Below are 10,647 nucleotides of genomic sequence, written 5' to 3' on the forward strand. Positions count from 1 at the left end.
TTTGGATACATTTGTTCTATTTGTAAGTTTACTTATGTATTCATACTTCATTTCTTTGCTTTCTGACTAACCTTTGTCTTTTTATTTCTTACCTGCCATAATCCCTGGGAGTTGCTGGACAAAAGATGGTAGCCAGGGTTTGAAACCATTAAATGAAAAGAAGATAATTGGACCACACCACCACTTCCTGCTGAAGGGGAGAATGGGTGTTTTCTTTACTTTAAAAACAAAGTATTTGTATTTAATTAAATATTTGAGTTTAGGGTTTAATGGGGTTTTTGATTTTCTTCTTTAGTGTTTAGTTTATTAGCAAACTAGGTTGTACTGCATCGTTTGTGATTTATGATTGTGTTTTGTTTGTTACCCCTCATGTGTCACAATGGTCTGATCAGCCATTATACAGGGAGTGCAGAATTATTAGGCAAATGAGTATTGTGTCCACATCATCCTCTTCATGCATGTTGTCTTACTACAAGCTGTATAGGCTCGAAAGCCTACTATCAATTAAGCATATTAGGTGATGTGCATCTCTGTAATGAGAAGGGGTGTGGTCTAATGACATCAACACCCTATATCAGGTGTGCATAATTATTAGGCAACGTCCTTTCCTTTGGCAAAATGGGTGAAAAGAAGGACTTGACAGGCTCAGAAAAGTCAAAAATAGTGAGATATCTTGCAGAGGGATGCAGCAGTCTCAAAATTGCAAAGCTTCTGAAGCGTGATCATCGAACAATCAAGCGTTTCATTCAAAATAGTCAACAGGGTCGCCACGGCGTGTGGAAAAACCAAGGCGCAAAATAACTGCCCATGAACTGAGAAAAGTCAAGCGTGCAGCTGCCAAGATGCCACTTGCCACCAGTTTGGCCATATTTCAGAGCTGCAACATCACTGGAGTGCCCAAAAGCACAAGGTGTGCAATACTCAGAGACATGGCCAAGGTAAGAAAGGCTGAAAGACGACCACCACTGAACAAGACACACAAGCCGAAACGTCAAGACTGGGCCAAGAAATATCTCAAGACTGGTTTTTCTAAGGTTTTATGGACTGATGAAATGAGAGTGAGTCTTGATGGGCCAGATGGATGGGCCCGTGGCTGGATTGGTAAAGGGCAGAGAGCTCCAGTCCGACTCAGACGGCAGCAAGGTGGAGGTGGAGTACTGGTTTGGGCTGGTATCATCAAAGATGAGCTTGTGGGGCCTTTTCGGGTTGAGGATGGAGTCAAGCTCAACTCCCAGTCCTACTGCCAGTTTCTGGAAGACACCTTCTTCAAGCAGTGGTACAGGAAGAAGTCTGCATCCTTCAAGAAAAACATGATTTTCATGCAGGACAATGCTCCATCACACGCGTCCAAGTACTCCACAGCGTGGCTGCAAGAAAGGGTATAAAAGAAGAAAAACTAATGACATGGCCTCCTTGTTCACCTGATCTGAACCCCATTGAGAATCTGTGGTCCATCATCAAATGTGAGATTTACAAGGAGGGAAAACAGTACACCTCTCTGAACAGTGTCTGGGAGGCTGTGGTTGCTGCTGCACGCAATGTTGATGGTGAACAGATCAAAACACTGACAGAATCCATGGATGGCAGGCTTTTGAGTGTCCTTGCAAAGAAAGGTGGCTATATTGGTCGCTGATTTGTTTTTGTTTTGTTTTTGAATGTCAGAAATGTATATTTGTGAATGTGGAGATGTTATATTGGTTTCACTGGTAAAAATAAATAATTGAAATGGGTATATATTTGTTTTTTGTTAAGTTGCCTAATAATTATGCACAGTAATAGTCACCTGCACACACAGATATCCCCCTAAAATAGCTCAAACTAAAAACTACTTCCAAAAACATTCAGCTTTGATATTAATGAGTTTTTTGGGTTCATTGAGAACATGGTTGTTGTTCAATAATAAAATTATTCCTCAAAAATACAACTTGCCTAATAATTCTGCACTCCCTGTATATACCCTTGTATGTCATTTCATGTTTAGGTCAATTATGTATGTTTGTAGCAGTCATTTGGTTTGTTACGTTTGCAGTCTTTGCCTGAGTTCAGTTTTGTTTCTTTGACCTCTTTTATGAGCTCAACATTTATTATTCTTGTAAATATAATTTTTGGGGGTTAAATAAATGGAAACTATATTTTTCTAATAATTCCTGGGACTCCTTTTTTTCAACTCGGTCCATCACAGTCCTGTTGGCACTAGTGGGTAGTTAAAAGATTTTGAAATGTATTTTATAGATCTTATGTCTGTTATGTTACTAATGAAAAATAAATGTGGTAAAGACCTATGAAGGAATATCATTCAACTGAAATATAATATAATTTAAATATTTAATTTAAACATGACTAACATCAGGATGCATGCCTAAAAGGGAACAGATATCTGACTATTTTGTAGAGTTCTCTGGAATGTAGTGCATCATAATGAAAAACTAATACAAACACACAGTCCTGAATAAAACTGCTCATTTATTTTTTCCTAATGCTTCAGTGTAACTGATTCCCATTACTTTTAAGCAGATCCCATTCTGTTAAAGGTGCTCCATTACACTGTTCATACCGACTCCACATTGCCTGTTTCAATTTTAAATCAAAAACTTTCTACATTAGACAGACAACATTCCCCCCTCCGTGAATCGCTACCTTCTGTGTCCCAGGGATCCCAAGGGCTATATTGTCGGGGGGAGGGGGGGGGGCTTTTGCCCCCTGGTAGGGTCTCCCATGGCAAATTGGTCCTGGGTGAGAGACCAGACAAACAGCAATTCAAAAGACCCGTATGATTATACAATTAAGGGAACAGTTTACCCTGCCCAGGATAGGGTGACCGGGGCCCCGCCCAGGAGACAGGCCTGAGGAGGGTGCCCGACGGCAAGCGTCTGGTGGCCGGGTCTTTGTTCCCCGTTGGGCACAGACTGGACATGGGCCCATCCTCCTTTAGGTCCACCACCCGCAGGAGCTGCCATAGGGGTTGGGTACAATGTGTGTCATGCAGCTGCCAGGAGCAGGGGCTCTGGTGGACCGATCTCCGTCTAACAAGACTCACAATTGGGATATGGAATTTCACATCTCTGGTGGGGACGGAGCCTGAGTTAGTGCATGAGGTTGAGAGGTGCCAGCTAGATATACAGGGAGTGCAGAATTATTAGGCAAGTTGTATTTTTGAGGAATACCACTGCTTGTAGAAGGTGTCTTCCAGGAACTGGCAGTAGGACTGGGAGTTGAGCTTGACTCCATCCTCAACCCGAAAAGGCCCCACAAGCTCATCTTTGATGATACCAGCCCAAACCAGTACTCCACCTCCACCTTGCTGCCGTCTGAGTCGGACTGGAGCTCTCTGCCCTTTACCAATCCAGCCACGGGCCCATCCATCTGGCCCATCAAGACTCACTCTCATTTCATCAGTCCATAAAACCTTAGAAAAACCAGTCTTGAGATATTTCTTGGCCCAGTCTTGACGTTTCGGCTTGTGTGTCTTGTTCAGTGGTGGTCGTCTTTCAGCCTTTCTTACCTTGGCCATGTCTCTGAGTATTGCACACCTTGTGCTTTTGGGCACTCCAGTGATGTTGCAGCTCTGAAATATGGCCAAACTGGTGGCAAGTGGCATCTTGGCAGCTGCACGCTTGACTTTTCTCAGTTCATGGGCAGTTATTTTGCGCCTTGGTTTTTCCACACGCCGTGGCGACCCTGTTGACTATTTTGAATGAAACGCTTGATTGTTCGATGATCACGCTTCAGAAGCTTTGCAATTTTGAGACTGCTGCATCCCTCTGCAAGATATCTCACTATTTTTGACTTTTCTGAGCCTGTCAAGTCCTTCTTTTCACCCATTTTGCCAAAGGAAAGGACGTTGCCTAATAATTATGCACACCTGATATAGGGTGTTGATGTCATTAGACCACACCCCTTCTCATTACAGAGATGCACATCACCTAATATGCTTAATTGGTAGTAGGCTTTCGAGCCTATACAACTTGGAGTAAGACAACATGCGTGAAGAGGATGATGTGGACAAAATACTCATTTGCCTAATAATTCTGCACTCCCTGTAGTCGAGCTCACCTCAACGCACAGCTTGGGCTCTGGAACCAGTCTCCTGTAGAGAGGCTGGACTCTGTCTCAGTCTGGAGTTGCTATTGGTGAGATGCGGAAGACAGGGGTATCTCCTTGGCTTGCTGCCTGTCCTTTGTGGTTTCTCCTGGTGGACGAGAGGGTTTGTTCCCTGCAACTTTGGATCGGGGAAAAGGTCGTCTGTGCTTTGCCCTTATATGGGCAATGACAGTGAGACCTGGAGGGGCGTGATTGGGAGGAAAGGCCTACCGGATCTGATCCAAAGTGGTGTTTTGTTGTTGGATTTCTGTGCAAATCACCATTAGTCCATAGCAAACACCATGTTCGAACATAAGGGTGTTCATAAGTGCACGTGGCACCAGGACACCCTAGGTCGCATTGCCAAAGCTGCTGCATTGAGCTGCAGCCACAAGATAGTTTGTGCCTGTCATGGTGATAATCAGGTGTGGGAGGAGTTCCGAGAGGCCATGGAAAAAGACTTTCGGACTGCCTCGAAGAGATTCTGGCACCTCAAGATTGGCAGAGGTACCAGGGTACTGGAAAGGAGAGTCCGTCCATTAGTCGAACCTCCTGTATCCGAGGTTCCATTAGTCGAACCTCGGATACAGGAGGAACAATGCGGTTTTTGTCCTGGTCATGGACCACTGGACCAGCTCTTTACCCTCTCGAGGATACTTGAGGGTTCATAGGAGTTTGACCAACCAGTCTACATGTGTTTTGTGGACCTGTAGAAGGCATTTCACCATGTCCCTCAGAGTTTCCTGTGGGAGGTGCTTGGGAGTATGGGGTGTCTGGCGCATTGCTACTGGCCATTCGATCCTTCTACAACCGTTGCAAGAGATTGGTCCGCATAGCTTCTGCTGTGAAACATTTACATGAATATTATATACATTTAATGCCCTTTGTATTGTAGATGATTGATTTGATACATGAGTTTCTGAGAACTCTATCTCATCAACATGATCAATTGCCATAATTTCAAAATGTTACGCACAAAACTCTTTCGTTAGTCTATCTATCAATCAATTAATCAATCAATCAATCAATCAATCAAAGCTTTATTCGCCACATGCAGGTTGCCCTGCAGTGAAATGGGACCCCCCCCTCGACCTTACACACACAACACAGACATTACATGTGCATACAAGTCGGAGAAAAACACTGAAATGTACACTACAATGGGAAAGTACAAGAGGAAAAAAAGAGACCTCTACTCATGCTGTGCTTCTGTTACACCCCTGAAAACAGGGGGAAAAGAATCACGAGAGTGATTATGACTTGCGTCTCTCATGCAGTAGTTTAATGCAGTGAGGAGAATGCGCAAAAGCCCCCTAGTGGAGAATAGAGACACTACTAATCGATCCCAGAAAAGGCTTACTAGCCGATCACTGATGTATAGATTGTAGTTCTCTTAAGTAACATGAAAGCCATTAATATAACATGAAAAATAATAAACTCTTAACCATTTTCTTACCATATTTACATTATTTTCGTCCTTATATCAACTAATATGAATTAGTATTAACTGAACAGTTTTATATGCAGTAGTCCTTCAACCTGTCACACTACTACTGCTACTACTGCACATTCACCCAATGTATATACTACATATATATATATATATATATATATATATATATAGGCTGTACGCTAAGCGGAAGGAAGGGGGCCGGGACTGGTGAGTGTCAGCACCACAGTCAAGGATGAGACAAGGAACATCAAATCAAATCAAATCAAATCAAATCACTTTTTATTGTCACATCACATGTGCAGGCACACTGGCACAGCACATGCGAGTGAAATTCTTGTGTGCGAGCCCCACAAGCAACAGAGATGTGCAAACACAACAACACAAACGAGCAAAATACAAGAATGGCCAACCTGAAACTAATAAATATATGTACAATATATAATAGTGTATGCATTTCTGGATGTGTATACTAAATATTTTCCTACGTGTGTGTGTGTGTGTGTGTGTGTGTGTGTGTGTGTGTGTGTGTGTGTGTGTATACACATTTTTACAAATTAAATAGTAAAAAAATAAAATAATAATAATAATAATAATAATAAAATATATAAAATATACAGAGTTGAATATGTGCAAAACAAGTGGCATTTATATACAGTGTGGAGTGCATAATGTTGAAGTTCCAGTAGTGAAGCTGAGGTGTCTATGAAGTGTTCAGCAGTCTGATGGCCTGATGGAAGAAGCTGTCTCTCAGTCTGCTGGTACGGGACCGGATGCTGCAGAACCTCCTTCCTGATGGAAGCAGTCTGAACAGTTTATGGCTGGGGTGACTGGAGTCCTTGATGATCCTCCCCGCTTTCCTCAGGCACCGCTTCCTGTAGATGTCTTGGAGGGAGGGAAGCTCACCTCCAATTATCCGTTCAGAGCACCGCACTACTCGCTGGAGAGCTTTGCAGTTGTAGGCGGTGCTGTTGCCATACCAGGTGGTGATGCATCCAGTGAGGATGCTCTCAATGGCACAGCGATAGAAGGTCCTGAGGATGCGGGGGCTCATGCCGAATCTTTTCAGTCTCCTGAGAAAGAAGAGGCGCTGCTGCGCCTTCTTCACTGTTTTGTTTGTGTGTACTGACCACGTAAGATCCTCAGCCAGGTGTACGCCAAGGAACCGGAAGCTGCTCACTCTCTCCACAGCAGCGCCGTTGATGGTGATGGGGGTGTGTACTTCTCTGCACCTCCGGAAGTCCACTATCAACTCCTTTGTCTTTGCGACGTTGAGGGTGAGATGGTTGTCTTGACACCAGTGGGTCAGGGCGCTGACCTCCTCCCTGTAAGCCGTCTCATCACCGTTGGTGATAAGACCCACCACTGTAGTGTCGTCCGCAAACTTCACAATGATGTTGGAGCTGTTAGTGGCTGTGCAGTCGTAGGTGTAGAGTGAGTACAGGAGAGGGCTCAGTACACACCCCTGTGGAGCACCAGTGTTCAGTGTGATGGGGGATGAGGTGATGCTGCCCAGTCTGACCACCTGGCGTCTGTCAGACAGGAAGCTAAGGATCCAGCTGCAGAGGGAGCTGCTCAGTCCTAGATCCTGCAGTTTCCTGTCCAGCTTCGAGGGAACGATGGTATTGAATGCTGAGCTGTAATCTACAAACAGCATCCTCACATACGTGTCTCTCTTCTCCAGGTGTGACAGGGCAGTGTGTAGTGTCAGGGCTATGGCATCATCAGTGGACCTGTTGTGGCAGTATGCAAACTGTAGAGGGTCCAGTGAGTCGGGTAGTGCAGAGCAGATGAAGTCCCTGACCAGCTTCTCGAAGCATTTGCTTACGATGGGGGTCAGGGCTACAGGTCGCCAGTCATTCAATGAGGAGATGGTGGAGGATTTGGGTACAGGGACGATGGTGGCCATTTTGAAGCAGGCTGGGACTACAGACAGAGAGAGGGAAAGGTTGAAGATGTGCGTGAACACTCCAGCCAGCTGAGCCGCGCATGACCTGAGGACGCGGCCGGGAATCCCGTCCGGACCAGTAGCTTTGCGTGCGTTCACCTTCCTGAAGCAAGAATACATTGGGAAGATGGCCCCAACTGACCGAGTGCTCAGTGAATACCTCAGGCAGCAGAAACCCAAGAAAGAGGGGGGAGACGAGGAACCATCATGGAAGGACAGGCCCCTGCACGGTATGTACCACCGGCAGATAGAGGAGGTGGCTGATATCCAGAAATCCTACCAGTGGCTGGACAAAGCTGGACTGAAAGACAGCACAGAGGCACTAATCATGGCAGCACAAGAACAAGCTCTGAGTACAAGATCCATAGAGGCTGGGGTCTATCACACCAGGCAAGACCCCAGGTGCAGGCTGTGTAAAGATGCCCCAGAGACAATCCAGCACATAACAGCAGGGTGCAAGATGCTAGCAGGCAAGGCATACATGGAACGCCATAACCAAGTGGCCGGCATAGTGTACAGGAACATCTGTGCCGAGTATAACCTGGAAGTCCCGAGGTCAAAATGGGAGATGCCCCCAAGGGTGGTGGAGAATGACCGAGCTAAGATCCTGTGGGACTTCCAGATACAGACGGACAAAATGGTGGTGGCTAACCAACCGGACATAGTGGTGGTAGACAAACAGAAGAAGACGGCCGTAGTGATCGATGTAGCGGTTCCGAATGACAGCAATATCAGGAAGAAGGAACACGAGAAGCTGGAGAAATACCAAGGGCTCAGAGAAGAGCTTGAGAGGATGTGGAGGGTGAAGGTAATGGTGGTCCCCGTGGTAATCGGAGCACTAGGTGCGGTGACTCCCAAGCTAGGCAAGTGGCTCCAGCAGATCCCGGGAATAACATCGGAGATCTCTGTCCAGAAGAGCGCAGTCCTGGGAACAGCTAAGATACTGCGCAGGACCCTCAAGCTCCCAGGCCTCTGGTAGAGGACCCGAGCTTGAAGGATAAACCGCCCGCAGGGGCGTGCTGGGTGTTATATATATATATATATATATATATATATATATATATATATATATATATATATATATATATATACATAGATAATGTTTTTCCTCTACACCCCCCCAATTTTTTTGCACATGTCGAGGAGCGTGTCAGGCTACATTTCACTGTGTGTTATACTTGTATAACTATGCATGTGACAAATAAAGAACCTTGAACCTTGAACCTTGAACTCTCCCCCACTCAAAAAACGTCATCTCGACATTATACCAACAAGATGCTTTTCAGTCTATATTCTCTTGTAGTCAGGACATCAACAGCAGGGTGAACCAATGTCCTCAATTCTGTGGGTTTAACACCTGTTTCACCACAGTCCATCACTGGTGACTGAAGACAAAGTCTATAACCAGTCCATATGTGAGTCTTCACAAAGTCTATTGTCTATGGTTATAATCCACAGATGGGGAAAGGTTCATGTCTTTTTCTTGATGAGTCTGTAAGTACAGTTCTCAAGTCATCAGTGAAAAAGTGTCAACTTACATTTGCTGGAGTTCATACAAACCAATGGGCTGGGTGCAGTATGACTGCACAGCTGGAAACCATGGAACCAGGCCCGGGTACACAGGAAGCAGTTGCGGTGCTGGCTGAACACTGTAGCAAGATGGGGTGCCCAGTTGGTCATACGTCATCCGTCTTGGCGGGTGTCTCTCTCGCTGTGGCCGCTGAGGTGTCTCCTCCTCAAGTCTCTCGAGTACAACAGGTGGAGGAGGGGCAGGTATGTCACCTGCAGCGGGCTCTGCCTCCTCACAAGTTGTCTCCACGACAGCTGGGTCAGGCGCCTCCAGATGGTCTCCAGCAAGAGGCTCTGGTGTTGGTGCAAGAGCAGGGACTGAAGCTGCGGGCTGAGACGTTGCTGTGAGACGTTCTTGTTCTGATGGCTGGGACACAGGTTGAGGTGATGCGTAATGACAGCGGTATTCATCAACACTGCCCTCATCATCAGAGTCTGGCACAACAGCGACAGGTTTATCAGTCTTTTTCTGTTCATGTCTTGTACGATTATCGTTTTCAGGCACTTATTCAAAAGGTAAGTGGTCACATGACATAAGCAAGTTTCTGTGAAGCACTCTAGAGCGCCCTCTGCCTCTCTCCGGTCTTACCTCATAGATCGGGAGGTCAGGCCCCATTTGTCTGACTACTGTGTGAACAGTGTCCTCCCAATAGTCTCTCAGTTTCCCTGGGCCTCCTCTAAGTGTCAGGTTTTTGACCAGAACTCTCTCGCCAGGTTGTAACACAGAACTCCTTACTTTTGTGTCGTAGTGTCTTTTGCCCTTTTCAGCAGCTTTCTTTGCATTCTCATTTGCTATAGAGTATGCTTGTTCCATGCCCTTTCTCCATTTTTCAACGTAGTCTCTGTGGTCACTAAAATCTGTTTCTGAGTACAGTCCAAAGAGCATATCTACTGGTAGCCTGGGTGACCGTCCAAACAGTAGGTAAAATGGGGAGTAGCCAGTGACTTCACAACATGTGCAATTATATGCATACATTAGCTTGTTGATAGATTCCTTCCAGTTTGACTTTTGTGTTTCAGTTAGCGTTCTAAGCATTTGCAACAATGTCCTGTTCATACGTTCAACGTGACCGTTCCCCATTGGGTGATAGGGTGTTGTCCTAGAACCGGCCATGCCACAAAGTTTCTTGAGCTGACTGAATAGCTGATTTTCAAATTCACCTCCTTGGTCATGGTGAATGCGACAGGGGAAGCCAAACTTTAGGGCATAGTCATTGAATATCAGGTTTGCAGCAGTTTTGCCTGACTTTGAGGTGGTGGCATAGGCTTGCGCAAAACGTGTGAAGTGGTCAGTTATCACTAGAATATATTCATAACCGCCTTTGCATTTTTCAAGATGGAGAAAGTCTATACACACCAGCTCAAAGGGTTGCGTAGTTATAATGTTTGTTAAAGGAGCTCTTGCTTCATGACTGGGCTTTTTCTGCTTTACACAGGAACAAACGTTGGTCACATAATGCTCGATGTCTGCCTGCATGTGTGGCCAAAAGAAGCGTTCACGTATCAAAGACATTGTGCGATCAATACCTTGATGGCCCATATTATTGTGCAGCTCTTCAAGTACAGTCTTTTTGAACTGATCTGGCAGGACTAGCTGTTT

This window comes from Maylandia zebra, linkage group LG7 (genome assembly GCF_041146795.1).
Source record: "Maylandia zebra isolate NMK-2024a linkage group LG7, Mzebra_GT3a, whole genome shotgun sequence".
NCBI lineage: Eukaryota > Metazoa > Chordata > Actinopteri > Cichliformes > Cichlidae > Maylandia > Maylandia zebra.